Below are 14,036 nucleotides of genomic sequence, written 5' to 3' on the forward strand. Positions count from 1 at the left end.
CCACCATCCAACTATGCCTAAGTTCATCCCTCTATCTGCTACCTCCACTTTAACCTGTAGAAGAAATGCCTGGAGCTTTTTAACTCTGACCAAATGGCCAAAAAACTGTAATTTTCTTTTCTGGAGGTCAACGTTAGTTCTTTCTGCTCTTACAAATTCAAGAACTTCTTAATCTGTCTTGTGGTCTGTGTATAGAAGTTTAAGCATACATCTTTGTATCCACATTTCATATTTATCGATTTCCTTCCATAGATCCTTATTTATTACCCATGTTTCCGAAGCATAAAAAGCGGATGGAATGTAGCATTTAATCATTCTTTTCTTCCCTTGTTACAAGCCAGAAGACATATTCTATGTTGAAAAAGTTATCATACTCAGATCAACGTTTACGTAGAGAACAAGTTTACCCATCACTCTGGGGGGTACGTGCTGTACTTGTTAATTTATCATCAGTAATTACATTCACAATTTCAAACACAATGTTAGACCTGCAAAGAACTCTGATGGTCACACATCTGACTTTAACACTTCATGACAGAACATTAGGATCTTACCATCACTGAAAAGATACACTGGGGAAATTGCAGGAAGCAATGTTTCTCACTGCACCCTAATTGCTCAATCATCCCAGACAAATTTAATCAAAGAATTAAATATTTATAAAGCACATGTTTGAATGTTGTCAGCTGTGACTTTATTTCCACACTCCAACAGTTTTGTAGTGGGATTGCGTGACCCAGTGACTATTTATCCACTAGGTCACTGTGCACTGGAATATATCATTCAATTTCCCATTGACACTTATTTCACACTTCATTACACATAGAATCTCGGAGGTCAATTGGCATGAAATTAGTCTCTGAGTGAATGGAGAGTTCACTGACAGTGCAATAGCAAACAGACCCATCTGAGGTCCAGTTTCGATTGATGACCATAACAGAGTTGTGCAGCCTGGGTTTGGCTGGAACCATGATGCCTGAAAGGCCTGAGAGGAACATCCATTGTTCAGATCGATGACACAGTGACACAGTGGTTAGCACTGCTGCCTCACAGCGCCAGGGACTTGTGTTCAATTCCCGGCTTGGGTCACTGTCTGCGTGGAATCTCCCCATGTCTGTGTGGATTTCCTCCGGGTGCCCCGGTTTCGTCCCACAGTCTGGAAGACATGCTGGTTAGGTACATTGACCTGAACAGATGCCGGAATGTACTGGCTCAGAGAATTTCACAGTAACTTCATTGCAGTGTTAATGTAAGCCTTATGACTAATAAATAAATTAAATAATAAAACAGATTTGGAATGAGCTGTCCAAGGAGCCTTGGTGAGTTTGGTAATTGCCGTTTAGAGATGGCACACACTGCTGCCGCTGTGTGTCAGTGGTGGACGGAGCGGATACTTAAGGTGGTGGATGAGATGGCAACTGAGCATCGCATGTGGTGCGATGTGTCGAATTTTGTATATCAACTGTTCTGTCAAAAAGAACACAATAGGCATCTTAACCCGTCTCACAAGCTGAACAAGCCCAGCATTGTTCCAAAACCTGTTACATTTAACTGCGACTGACTCACCGTCAAACTCCACCCATCAGCTAGAGGCTGATTGGAAAGTGGCAGGGAAGTGAGGGGCCAAATTGGCATTAATAACTGGAAATGGGGCACCAAGTGGCTGGCAGCTACCCTAATGGACTGGCTGGAGGCTGTTCAGTCCATTGGACACGTCTCCTCCAGCCCTACCTCCACAGTGAAATTCAGGCCTCAGTGAGAACTCTGCCTGAATTCACACATCAGGATGGAGAATTCTGGCCCATGATTCCACCCTGTCTTTTCCAGACTACATCCTTTCCGTATTGATAGCCGGAACTGGCTACACTCAACGAGCTGATAGATGAGGATGATGGGGGTCGGGGGGAGAAGGATTGGCTTAACTAGATCTTTCCCCATTGCTGCATCTGATATCCGCCATCTCCTCCTCCTTCCAATGTTTCCTCTCCTCCTCCGATCACCTTTCATCCTTCTGCCCTTCTGTCTGTCCCTGCTCGCCCACACTTCCCCTGACCCAAGCCCAGATGTTACTAATGCAAACTCTCTACTCTCACAGGAGAATAGCAACAGTGGGGGAGAGTCATTGACAGCTCAAAGCTGCTAGACAGGTAAAAGACCAGGCCATTCAATCCCCTCAAGCCTGTGCAGCCAGTAAAATAGATCAGGGATGAGCCATTTCTTTGCTCCATTCACTTGCCTTGCTTCTGTAATCCTTAACACCAACACATGTCCATCATCACAGTAAGTATGTTGCAAGTGACAAGGGATTGTGGAAACACACTTTCTGTCAGACAAGCTGGATAATATTCCCAGAGTGAAAATCAGGGAGTGTTAACATCTTGTAGCTTTCCACAAAATCATCTTCATTTTTATATGACACAGACTCAAGTAATTGTCGGACTTAATTCCATCGCTGAGAATAGAGGCCAAAGCGAGAGGGAGTACAACAGAGAGTAAAGATTCTATCAGCCAGTTCCAACCACCAATACGGGAAGGTTATAATCTGGAAAAGATGGAGTGGGATCACGGGCCAGAATTCTCCAATCTCGCTCGTGGCTGGGATTCTCCAGTCCCTCAGCTGTGAACGGAGATTTTCCTGAGCGCCACGTTCCCCTCTCTCACTAGCAGCAGCACGAGACTGGAGAATTCTGCCTCATGTCATTCACTCCCGACTATTTTATAAAATGAAAAAAATCTCCAATTGGCTAATTAATGTAAAGTTACTGTGTGGACTTCTAGTTTCCAGATTATGAAATGGGTGTTACAGGTTCTGGAGAAGGTGCAAAAAAGAAGATTTACAAGGAAGATATCAGAACTGAGATATTATTGTTAATGTTTTACTCATTGTATTGTTAAGGATTAATAGGTGAAGAGCATTGAGTATCTTGAGTATGTATAAAACGGGACTGCTGAGAAACTGGTGTTAGCAAGTAGGAGACAGCTATGTAATGCTGCATTCTGTGAATAAGTCTTCTATAAAATAAAAAGGATACGTGTCCAATTTTTATACTTGGACACATTTAACAGTTATAACTATCAAAAATATTGACCAGACTAAAGCTCTTTTCCTTACATACCAGAAAGCTAAGGCAAAGATTATGCAGGCGTTTGATAGGGTTGATGTAGAGGAAAAGTTTCCACTTGTACTGGAGACCAGATATGGATAGAGGAAGTCCAAAAGGGAATTCGTCAGAAATAACTTTATTAAAGAGCATGTGGAACTAGATGGAGTGTTTTTGTTTATTCATTCGTGGGACATGGGCGTCGCTGGCTGGCCAGCATTTATTGCCCATCCCTAGTTGCCCTTGAAGAGCAGTTGAGAATCAACCACATTGCTGTGGCTCTGGAGTCACATGTTGGCCAGACTGGGTAAGGACGGCAGATTTGCTTCCCAAAAGGGCATTAGTGAACCAGATGGGTTTTTCCAATAATTGACAATGGTTTCATGGTCATCAGTAGATTCTTAATTCCAGATCTATTTTATTTGAATTCAAATTCTTCTATCTGTCATGGCGGGATTTGAACCCGGTTCACCCAGAACACGAGCTGAGTTTCTGGATTAATAGACTAGCGATAATACCACTAGGCCATCTCCTTCCCTCCCCTATTGTGGTGATGTAATAGAGTACAGAAGTAGTTAAGGGAAAGCTAGACAATCATAATGGGGGCGGTGGGGGGGGGCTGGGGGGAGGGAGGGGAGAATATCGGGAAATGTCAATGAATGAAGTTAAGCCCTAATTGAATGGAATGGAGGAACATGCGGGAGAAGGTGAGATGAAGGAATGGTGTGAGAAATCTCAGGAGCTGCAAACACAAGCATGGACACCTGAATGGTGCAGTTCTGTGCTGCAAATAACAGGCACTGATGGCTGATTCAGCCCCAGCAGACACACTCCATTCCTCAGATGGTTTGTTTTGTTGTGAAGTTTCTTCCTCTCTATCTAACTGAATTCAGCACCAATGTTAAAATGCCTCACAGCAATTGTTTCACAGCTGTTCCCGGATAATTATCTAATCAGAGGGCTGCAAATGACAAATGATTGAGGAATAAATTACAGCGAGTGGTTTTAAAATAGCCTCTTGTCGTCCACTCCTGAGTCCTTCCTCCAACGAACCTGCAACCCAGCGAGGAGTATTTGCAGAGTGAAGGTTCCAGCCGATCTCAATCCCGGTTATTAACCCAGGAAGAACATTTAATGAGTCAGACCCAACTCTCTGGGGAGAAAGATTTCCAGAAGGTTATTGACTGTCCGCTAACCTCAGGCTCTAACTCCGTCTCCATCCAGTCTTCCAGTGGCAGTCCTAAAGTGATATTCTGTCACAGACTCCCCAACAGTGGAAGCCATTTTTCCCCACTTCATACCACCAACATTATTCATAATTTTTAAATTTCAATAAAGTCCCCTCATGGCCAATTCCCCACTCCAATGGAATTAATTCTATTAGCTGCTGTGTCTCTTCAGAACTGCAGTTTCTCATCCCAGGAATCATCATTGAGTTCAAAGAAAAGAACAAAGCAAAGAACAGCACAGGAACAGGTCCTTCGACCCTCCAAACCTGCACCAACCATGATGCCTGCCAAAATTAAAACTGTATGTACTTACGGAGTCCATATCTTTCCATTCCCATTCTATTCATGTATTCATTTAGCTGCCCCTTAAATGCCACTCCTCCCACCACCTTCCCAGGCAGTGCGTTCCAGATATTCACCATCTTCTGTGTAAAAACAAAATTGCCTCACACATCTCCTCTAAATTTTTCCCCACACACCTTAAACCTATGTCCCCTAGTACTTGACTTTTTTACCCTAGGAACAAGCATCTGACTATCCACTCTGTCCACTCATGTCACTCATAATCTTGTAAACCCCTCTATCAGGTCACCCCTCAACCTCTGACGTTCCAGTGAGAACAAACCAAGTTTCTCCAATCTCTCCTCATAGCAAATACCCTCCAGGCCAGACAACATCCTGGTAAACCTCTTCCCAAAAGCATCCACATCCTCCTGGTAATGTGGCAACCAGAACTGTAAACAATATTCTAAATGCGGCCTAACTAAGGTTCTGTACAGCTGCAGCATGACCTGCTAGTTTTTATACTCAATGCCCTGCACTGAACACTGGCTATGGATTTAATGCCCTTTCTATGGGCAATAAATGTATTGCTCCTCCAAAGGACTAACAAAGGCCAAATGGCCTCCTTCTGTATTGAATTCATTCTATAACTAGGCAGCAAATACTGAGCTCAGTCTCTTAACTGTGGGGTAACTGATGCTTTGGACAAATTTGCCTTCTAGCATTTTGGTTTAATTGAGATGGAGATGTTGCTACAACGTTAGGTTCCATATGCGAGGAGTTAAATCCACCCAACATGGCACCGTGGCACAGCGGTTAGCACTGCTGTCTCACAGCGCCAGGGACCCGTGTTCGATTCCGGCTTCGGGTCACCCTCTGTGTGGAGTTTGCGCATTCTCCCTGTGTCTGCGTGTGTTTCCTCCGGGTGCTCTGGTTTCCTCCCACAGTCCAAAGATGTGCGGTTTAAGTTGATTGGCCATGCTAAAGTGCCCCTTGTGTCAGGGGGATTAGCAGAGTAAATATGTGGGGTTACGGGTATAGGGCCTGAGTGGGATTGGTGCAGACTCGATGGGTCGAATGGCTTCCTTCTGCAGTGTAGGGATTTTATTCTATGAATGAACAAACAAACTGTCTGAGAACCCAGCAGGTGGAAGCAGATGGTGGCTGGAATAAGCATCATGTTTCTCACAAACCCTATCAGTTTGAGATAATGTGGTTTGTTAATACATCCAGTCATTCACCTCATGTTCTCAAAGGCTGACGTCTGAAACAATTGACTTGTTTTCAGTCCAACTGAAGGCGCACTGGCAATCTGTTTTACATATTATAGACAAAAGCAGCACAACAGCACAGCTACTAGGGGCTGACTTAGAAACATGGAACATTCATGGGACAGGAGGGAGCCATTCAGCTCATTGTGTTTCTAACAGCTGGAAAAGGGCAATCCAATCTAACCCTACATTCCTGCCCTTATTTCATAGCCCTTTAGTTTATGGCAATTCCAAATGCATACCCAAATATTTTTTTAAATAGGATGAGGGTTTTTGCCATTAGTATCCTTCCGGGCAGCTTGTTCCCGACTGTTCTCCCCCCACCATCACTCTCTCGGAGAAAAGACTTTCTTCCCGCCTATCCATCTACTTTACATTTATGTCTCCGGATTACTGACTAAGGGAACTGGATCCTGCCCACCTTCGTAATGGTATGCACCCCGATGAAATCTCCCCTTGGCCTCCTCTGTTCCGAAGAAAACAAGGGCAGCATTGTGGCACAGCGGTTAGCACTGCTGCCTCACAGAGCCAGGGACCCGGGTTCGATTTCCAGCTTGGGTCACTGTCTGTGTGGGAGTTCTCCCCGTGTCTGCGTGGATTTCCTCCAGGTTCCTCCCACAGTCTGAAAGATGTGCGAGTTAGTTCAGCGATTTCACCGACCATGGCCGAATGTGCCCCTCACAGAACTCCATGAGCTCGGAACACCAACTCCTATCCACTGGACTCTTGTCAGATTGAATTTTACCAAATAAAGTCCCCAGGAGAGCTCGTAAAACTCAATTTCATCAAAGGAAAGTCGGGAACTGAATTGGAGCGAAATCAGAAAAATAATCGCTGGAATTTTACCACATGCCTGTCCCAGTTCCAGGGCAGGTGAGGGTTGCAGAACAGAATTCTCCGTTGGCCTCAAGCGGGCTTCAGGGCGATAAAGAGTAAGCAGCAAAGGCCAACCTTGCCAGCGACACCCACACCCTGAAACGTCCATTTTTCTTTCATGCTAAATGAACCTGACTGATTTCTCTTGCTCCCAGGACCCAACTATTATACGTTGGTGTGCTAAAGATTCCCTTGCAACAACGGTGGCACTGTGGTTAGCACTGCAGACTCTTAGCGCCAGGGTCCCGGGTTCAATTCCAGCCTCAGCTCACTGTCTGTATGGAGTTTGCACATTCTCTCTGTGTCTGCATGGGTTTGCTCTGGATGCTCCGGTTTCCTCCCACAGTCCAAAGATGCGCAGGTTAGGTTGATTGGCCATGCCAAATTGATTCTAGTGTCAGGGGGATTAGCAGGGTAAGTGTGTAGGGTTATGGTAATAGGGCCTGGGTGGGATTGTGGTCGGTATAGACTCAATGGATTGAATGGCTCCTTCTGCATTGCAGGATTCCAAGATTCTATGAACTCAACAAAGCAGTCAGACCAGAAAGCTAAAGTTGCGATTGATTTGAGGGCCAAATCTGCCATCTTGAGGGCTACACTGGTATTGCATAGTGAACAAGCTTAAAAACGTCAGCTTATTTCAGGAGATCTGTTGCCTATGAGTTGTATCTCCCTAATGTATTCTGATTTTCTATTCCACTTCTTCCTGTTCTGAGGCCATTGAGCCCATTGAGTCTGCACAAACTCTCCAACAGGACATCCCACCAGGCCCATCCAATCCCTGTAACCCCATGCATTTATCCCCTAACCTACACATTTTGGGACACCAAGGCGCAATTTAGCATGGCCAATCCACCTAGCCTGCGCATCTTTGGACTGTGAGAGAAAATTGGAGCACACAGAGGAAACCCACGCAGACGCAGGGAATATGTACAAATTACACACAGTCACCCAGGGCCAGAATCGAACCCGAGTCCCTGGCGCTCTGAGGCAACAGTGCTACCCACAGTGCTGCCCTTGTTTCAGCATGATTTCCTTTTCACAAAACCATGTTGATTCTGCCTGGTGACCCTGAATGTTTTCAACTGCCTTGTTATTTACACCTTTAATAATAACTTTAAATATTTTCCCTATGGCAGCTGTTAAGCAGGCTGAATGGTCTCCTTCTATGCTTTAAGCATTCTATGATTTGATTCAGTAATCCATTGGCAGCTGAATGCCTGACCAGGGCTGGGTTTGTGGGTGGGGGGGAATGCGCAAAGGTGTTGGGGCTCTGAACACACTGCCAACCTGATCAACCTCAGTACATTACTACACACATCCACCTCGATTCCCTCAGCCAACGCACATCTATTGATTTTAAAACCAGTCCTTCATATCGATGGATTCTTGCTGTTGCCAATAATTTTATGTAGAACGGTACTGAATGACTTTTGGAAGTCCTACCAACTTCGTTGGTGTCATACTCAAAAATATAATGGCATAAATGGGATTTAAGACCAGCACACTGGCCCTCAGCTCACGTTTTCTAATGTTCAGCCACTCTGTCTAGATGGATTCTACCAACTTCCCAGGACTAATGTTTACAGGTACAATCCCCACAGTGCAGAAGGAGGCCATTCAGCCCATCTAGTCTGTACTAACCACTATCCCACCCAGGTCCTATTCCCATAATCCTACATATTTACCCGGCTAATCCCCCTGACACTGAGGGTCAATTTTGCATGGCCAATCAACCTTACTCACACATCTTTCAATTGGGAGGAAACCGGAGCATCCAGAGGCAACCCACGCAGACATGGGGAGAATGTGCAAACTCCACACAGTTACCTGAGGCTGGAATTGAACCCAGATCCCTGGTGCTGTGAGGCAGCAGTGCTAACCACTATCAATATCAATTCTGCGCTGATTATTTATGAAGGGGCATTGTTAATTCTGTACTGTGTGACAGAGCAAGGGATGGAGGGAGAGAGAGATGGAAAGAGAGAGTGAAAGTCCAGGGGATGAAAGGGGCAGTGGCAACATGGGTGCAACACGAGCTATGGGAGAGAAAGCAGAGAGCAGTGTGTGTGGTTGTTGTTGCAGGGATATGTGCAGTGCTATTCCCAGGGCTCTGGCTGAACTTCTCATCCACTCTGTCATGTCACACAGGCGGCTGCACACTCGCTGCTAAATGGAGTTTGAAGAGCTGCATCTCCCAGGGGTTAAATCTCCGTGAGATCAGTTTTAGGCTCAAGCTCCCAACGACATCTCATTCCTGAAGAACAAGAAATGGGAGAATGGAATAACCACTCCTTATCATCATTCCACCTGCTCATTGCTCATCCTTATCCCCCTCATTCCTCACACTCATTTCCCCCAGAAGATGGTTTCAAGGACTCAAGAATCCTTTCAGTGTAGAGAGAGGCTACTCAGCCCATTGAATCTGCACCCATACTCCAACAGCGCTTCTTACCCAGGCCCTTCACCTGCCCTATCGCCCTATCTCCACGCATTTATCCCGCTAATCCCCCTAATCTACACATCTTTTGATATGAAGGGCCATTTAGCATGGCCAATCAACTTAACCTGCACATCTTTGGACTGTGGGAGGAAACAACATCACCCAGAGGCATCTCACACAGACACAGGGAGAATGTGCAGACTCCACACAGTCAGTTACCCAAGGCTGGAATCAAACCCAGGTCCCTGGCACAGTGAGACAGCAGTGCGAACCACTGTGCCAGCCATTGCTTCTCAATGCTTTTGCCATGGCAATGCCTGGGCCAATGAGAATGAACCGATCAGCACTATTTCTCCCTGTGGTATAATTTATTGTCCAAATTTAGTATTCTTGTGTTTGTCCTGATGTATGAAAGACCAAAAAGCTCTCATCTCCCTGTTCAACAATCATTATAATCCATTGGGATTGAATTCCCAGATAGACATCAACTCTGTTTCACTTTACAAAACACAAGAAGCTGCTCATGCCTTCTGTCTGATCAATCAATTCAAATCAGACATCAGCAGAAGCAGATTAAAGATATAAAAGGATAAAAACTTTGATAAGGCTTGAGTAAGTGAGAGGGGATGATGCTGCACAATTATCCCAGTGCCAATCGCAGTGATACACACTTCATACTGCTTGTTCCATAGAATCCATAGATCCCAATAGCATCCCTATGGTGCAGAAGGAAGCCATTCAGCCCATCAATGCTGCACCGACTCTCTGATAGAGCACCTTACTAAGGCCTACCATAATCCTGCACATTTGCCATGGCTAATCTACCTGACCTACACACCTTTGGACACTAAGGGGCAATTTAGTATAGTCAATCCACCTAACCTACATATCTTTGGAATGTGGGAGGAAATCGGAGCACCCGGAGGAATCCTGTGCAGACACAGGGAGAATGTGCAAATTCCACACAAACATTTACCCAAGGCTGGAATTGAATCCAGGTCCCTGGTGCCATGAAGCAGCATTTCTAATCACTGTGCCACCCTGTTCATCTATATTGCTGAATGCAGGTCATCAACAAATGCACTGGTGTTTGAAAACATGCTGAGCACGGGACCAAGTTCATGTTAGGCCCCCACCAATTAAAGATGGTTTATACTTCCTAAAGTGAAGGTGCAATCTGGCTGCAGCAGGGGCTGGAGGACACAGCAATAGACCCTCTGCATAGGAGGGAAACAGTGGAGGATGAGGCTTCCTGGGTTCAGGGACTGGAACCCCTTTTACAGTTCCAGGCCTTCTCCTCCGAAGGACAATCTCTGAACTTGTGGACAATGCCACCTTATTCATACTGAGAAGGACCACAAAGAAACCAAAACAATTTATAAACTTGCAGAAATCAAGCATTCAATTCACAAATGAATTTCAATAAGCCAGTGTGAGGAGGTACAATGTGGAAAGATGGATTAGGACCACATACTGCTTGAATAACGAGTGTCTAAACAGGATAACAGAACAAAGAACCTGGAGATTGATAGACAAATTATTCAAATTAATGATGCAGATTAAAAAGGTCATAATAAAAGCAAATGAAGCACTTTCAGTTCTCAAGAAATTGAACTGAAAAACAGAAGTTGAACTTGTATAGAGCCTCAGTTGTTGAGGAAATGTTTCCATTCAGGTGGGAGAGAGTAGATTCACAAGGTTTCAAACATAATGGTCTGTATCCTCTGCAAAGCAGCAATCATTATAGAACTGTCTTGCTCAAACTTTTCCACATCGACTGTTCCGCATTTCTTCCTGGACCTTCTGAACCCAGTTTCTCCACAAATGGAGAGCACAGGGTCTACTGGAGAACTCTTTCACAGTTTTGTATCATCAGGGTATTTTGGGGGCATTTGTCCCCTTTTACACCAGCTGTCTTATGGGGAGTGTAAATGTTCAATGTGAATGTGAGTGAAGGGGAAGGGTGGGTAGGTGGGTGAGTAGGGTGGCAGTCAGGTGGGATATCAGGCTGACTGTGATTGCGAATGGGGGAATGGGGCTGATTTATAGTACAGAAGACCATTCATCCCATCAAGCCAATGCTTGGCCCTTGCACAGTCAACCCGCTCCCCTCGTTAACTCTGCAAATTTGCTTCCCACAAATTGCTCATCCAATTTCCTTTTGATATCAATAACTGTTTCTGCTTCCAGCACCTCTGTGGGCAGTGAGTTTAATGGGCATAGGGGGCCAAGGCAGAGGGGGCAGCAGACAAGTTGCCTGCAGTTTCAAGTTACTATTCACACAGGCCTGGCTTTAGGGAGGTCAATGGAACTAGAAATGTTCAAAAATAAAATCCAATCCAAAATGTTTATTTTCATCTTCTCTCTCTATATTGGAGAGTGCTCAGAAATCATTTCTTCTCTCAGCCTGAGTACGCGTGCTCTGGATCACCAGCTCTCCTTTCTTTCACTTTCTGTCCGTTTCCCCACTCCAGCTCACAACATAGAATCATAGAATTCTACAGTGCAGAAGGAGGCCATTCAGCCCATTGAATTTGCACCAACCACAATCCTTCTCAGACCCTATTCCCGCAACTCCACATATTTAAACTGCTAATCCCCCGACACTAGGGTCAATTTAGCATGGCCAATCAACCTAACTCGCACATCTTTGGACTGTGGGACGAAACAGGAGCACCCAGAGGCAACCCACACAGGCACAGGGAGAACATGCAAACTCATGTAGGTTATGATCCTAAGCCAGAGTTGAACCCAGGTCCCTAGCACTGCTGCCTCTCAGTGCTAACCACTGTGCCATGGTGCTGTCCACATCCTGTTGGTGCAGCTTTGCCTTGAACAGTGCCCACCAGTTTCATTTCAGTGGTGTAAGCAGAAGCAAAAGAAATGGCCACCCTTCTTGCTCCCACTCAATAACTAATGGTCGTATGATGTGTCTTTATTCTACTGAGGCGCACTGCATCTATCAGCTCATTTCAGATTAGGAAGCTGTAACTGGTGGAGTGCCACAGCGACCACTGCTGGAGCCTCAACTATTTATAATCTGCACCAATGATTTGGGTGAAGAGATTGAGTATATGGGAGTTACATTTACCATTGATGGGTAGGAAAGTAAGTTGTCAAGAGGAGCTAGGGAGTCTTCAAGGGGAGGCAGATTGATTAAGTGAATGGACAAATATTTGGTGGAATATAATGTGGTAAATGTGAACAAATCCACTTTAGCAGGAATAGAAATGCAGTGCATTGTTTAGATGGAGAGAGATTGTAGAACTGGAGACCTGAAATAAAAACAGAAAATGCTGGAAAACTCAGCAGGTCTGCCAGTGTCAGTGGAGAGAGAAACAGAAGTAACGTTTCGAGTCTGTCTGGCTCTTCTTCAGCTCTGAAGTTTTTCCAGCATTTTCTGTTTTTAGATTCAGGTTTCCAGCATCCGCAGTATATCGTTTTTAATATAGTGGGTGCCCTGGTACACAAATCAAAAAATGCTGCTGCGGTGCTAAGGGAATGTTGATGTTTATTGCAAGCAGAATGGAAGATAAAAGTCTGGGTAGTTTTACTGCAGCTATACAGTACTGTGTACATTTCATCTCCTTATTTGGAAAAAAAATAATCGTTTTAGAAGCAATGCAGAGAAGATTCAGTGGACTCTCATTTCTAGGATGGGAGAGGTAAATAAGGAAGCAAAGGTTGACAGATTGGACTGACACTCATTGGAGTTTAGATGAGAGGTAATCATGTTGAAAGATATACTACCATGAGGGGATTTGATTGGGTAGATGCCAGAATGCTTCCACCTGTAGAGGAGACTAGAATCAGGAGACAAAGTTTAAGGTTAAAGTTTATATATTAGTCACAAGTATGCTTACATTAACACTATAATTAAGTTACAGTGAAAATCCCCTAATTACCACACTCCGGCGCCTGTTTGGGTACACTGAGGAAAAATTTAGCATGGCCAATGCACCTAACCAGCACATCTTCTGGACTGTGGGGGGAAGCTACAGCACCTGGAGGAAACCCATGCAGACATGGGGAGAATGTGCAGACTTCACACAGACAGTGACCCAAGCTGGCAAGTCATACCCAGGTCTCTGACACTATGAGGCAGCACTGTGCCACCTCTAAAATCTATCGTTATTATGTGGAATTCTCTTCCTAACAGTGCAGGGAGGTTGGATCATTAAAATTATTCATAGCAGAGTTAGATAAGGGAATCAAGTGTTGGGGCTGGCAGGGTGTAGGGGGGGAGGAGCAGGATTGAGACCACAACCACATCTGCCATGGTCTTAGTGAATTGCAAAGCAAACTTGAAGGGTTGAATGGCCTTCTAAGTTTAAGTCCCTGTGTCATCACTTTGTAGACCAGTCATTTGTGCATAGGATTCAGAGAGTGGTGGATATTTAATATATTCTCAACAACTTTAATATTCAAAAATATTGACAAATTCTAATTGCTGAAGCCAAATCTCAGCGAAGCAATGCATACAAGCCCAGCTGTTTTATACTGATCCTTACTGCACTTCCCATGATCTATGGCCTCCTGCACTGTAAAAATTGTATGAAATAAGGATGGTGTTAACCTGCCAAGGAAATGGATGATGTGTGAAAAGTTCCCACTGCTTGGCACCAGCATCAAGTCATTCTGAGAAATAAAAGTAAAGTCGCCATAGTCCCAGGTGACCATAGACTCCCCTTTGAGGCGCAGAGCTGACTGGTGGTGATTTAAACCAAGGATCACCACACCTCAGGTGAGGGGTAAGGTGGGGTCTTCATGAACAACCTCAGCTGGTACAGGAATTGAATCCATACCATTGGCATCGCTCTGCATCACAAACCAG

Source organism: Carcharhinus amblyrhynchos, chromosome 13, assembly GCF_965287045.1.
Source record: "Carcharhinus amblyrhynchos chromosome 13, sCarAmb.v2.hapA, whole genome shotgun sequence".
Taxonomy (NCBI): Eukaryota; Metazoa; Chordata; class Chondrichthyes; order Carcharhiniformes; family Carcharhinidae; genus Carcharhinus; species Carcharhinus amblyrhynchos.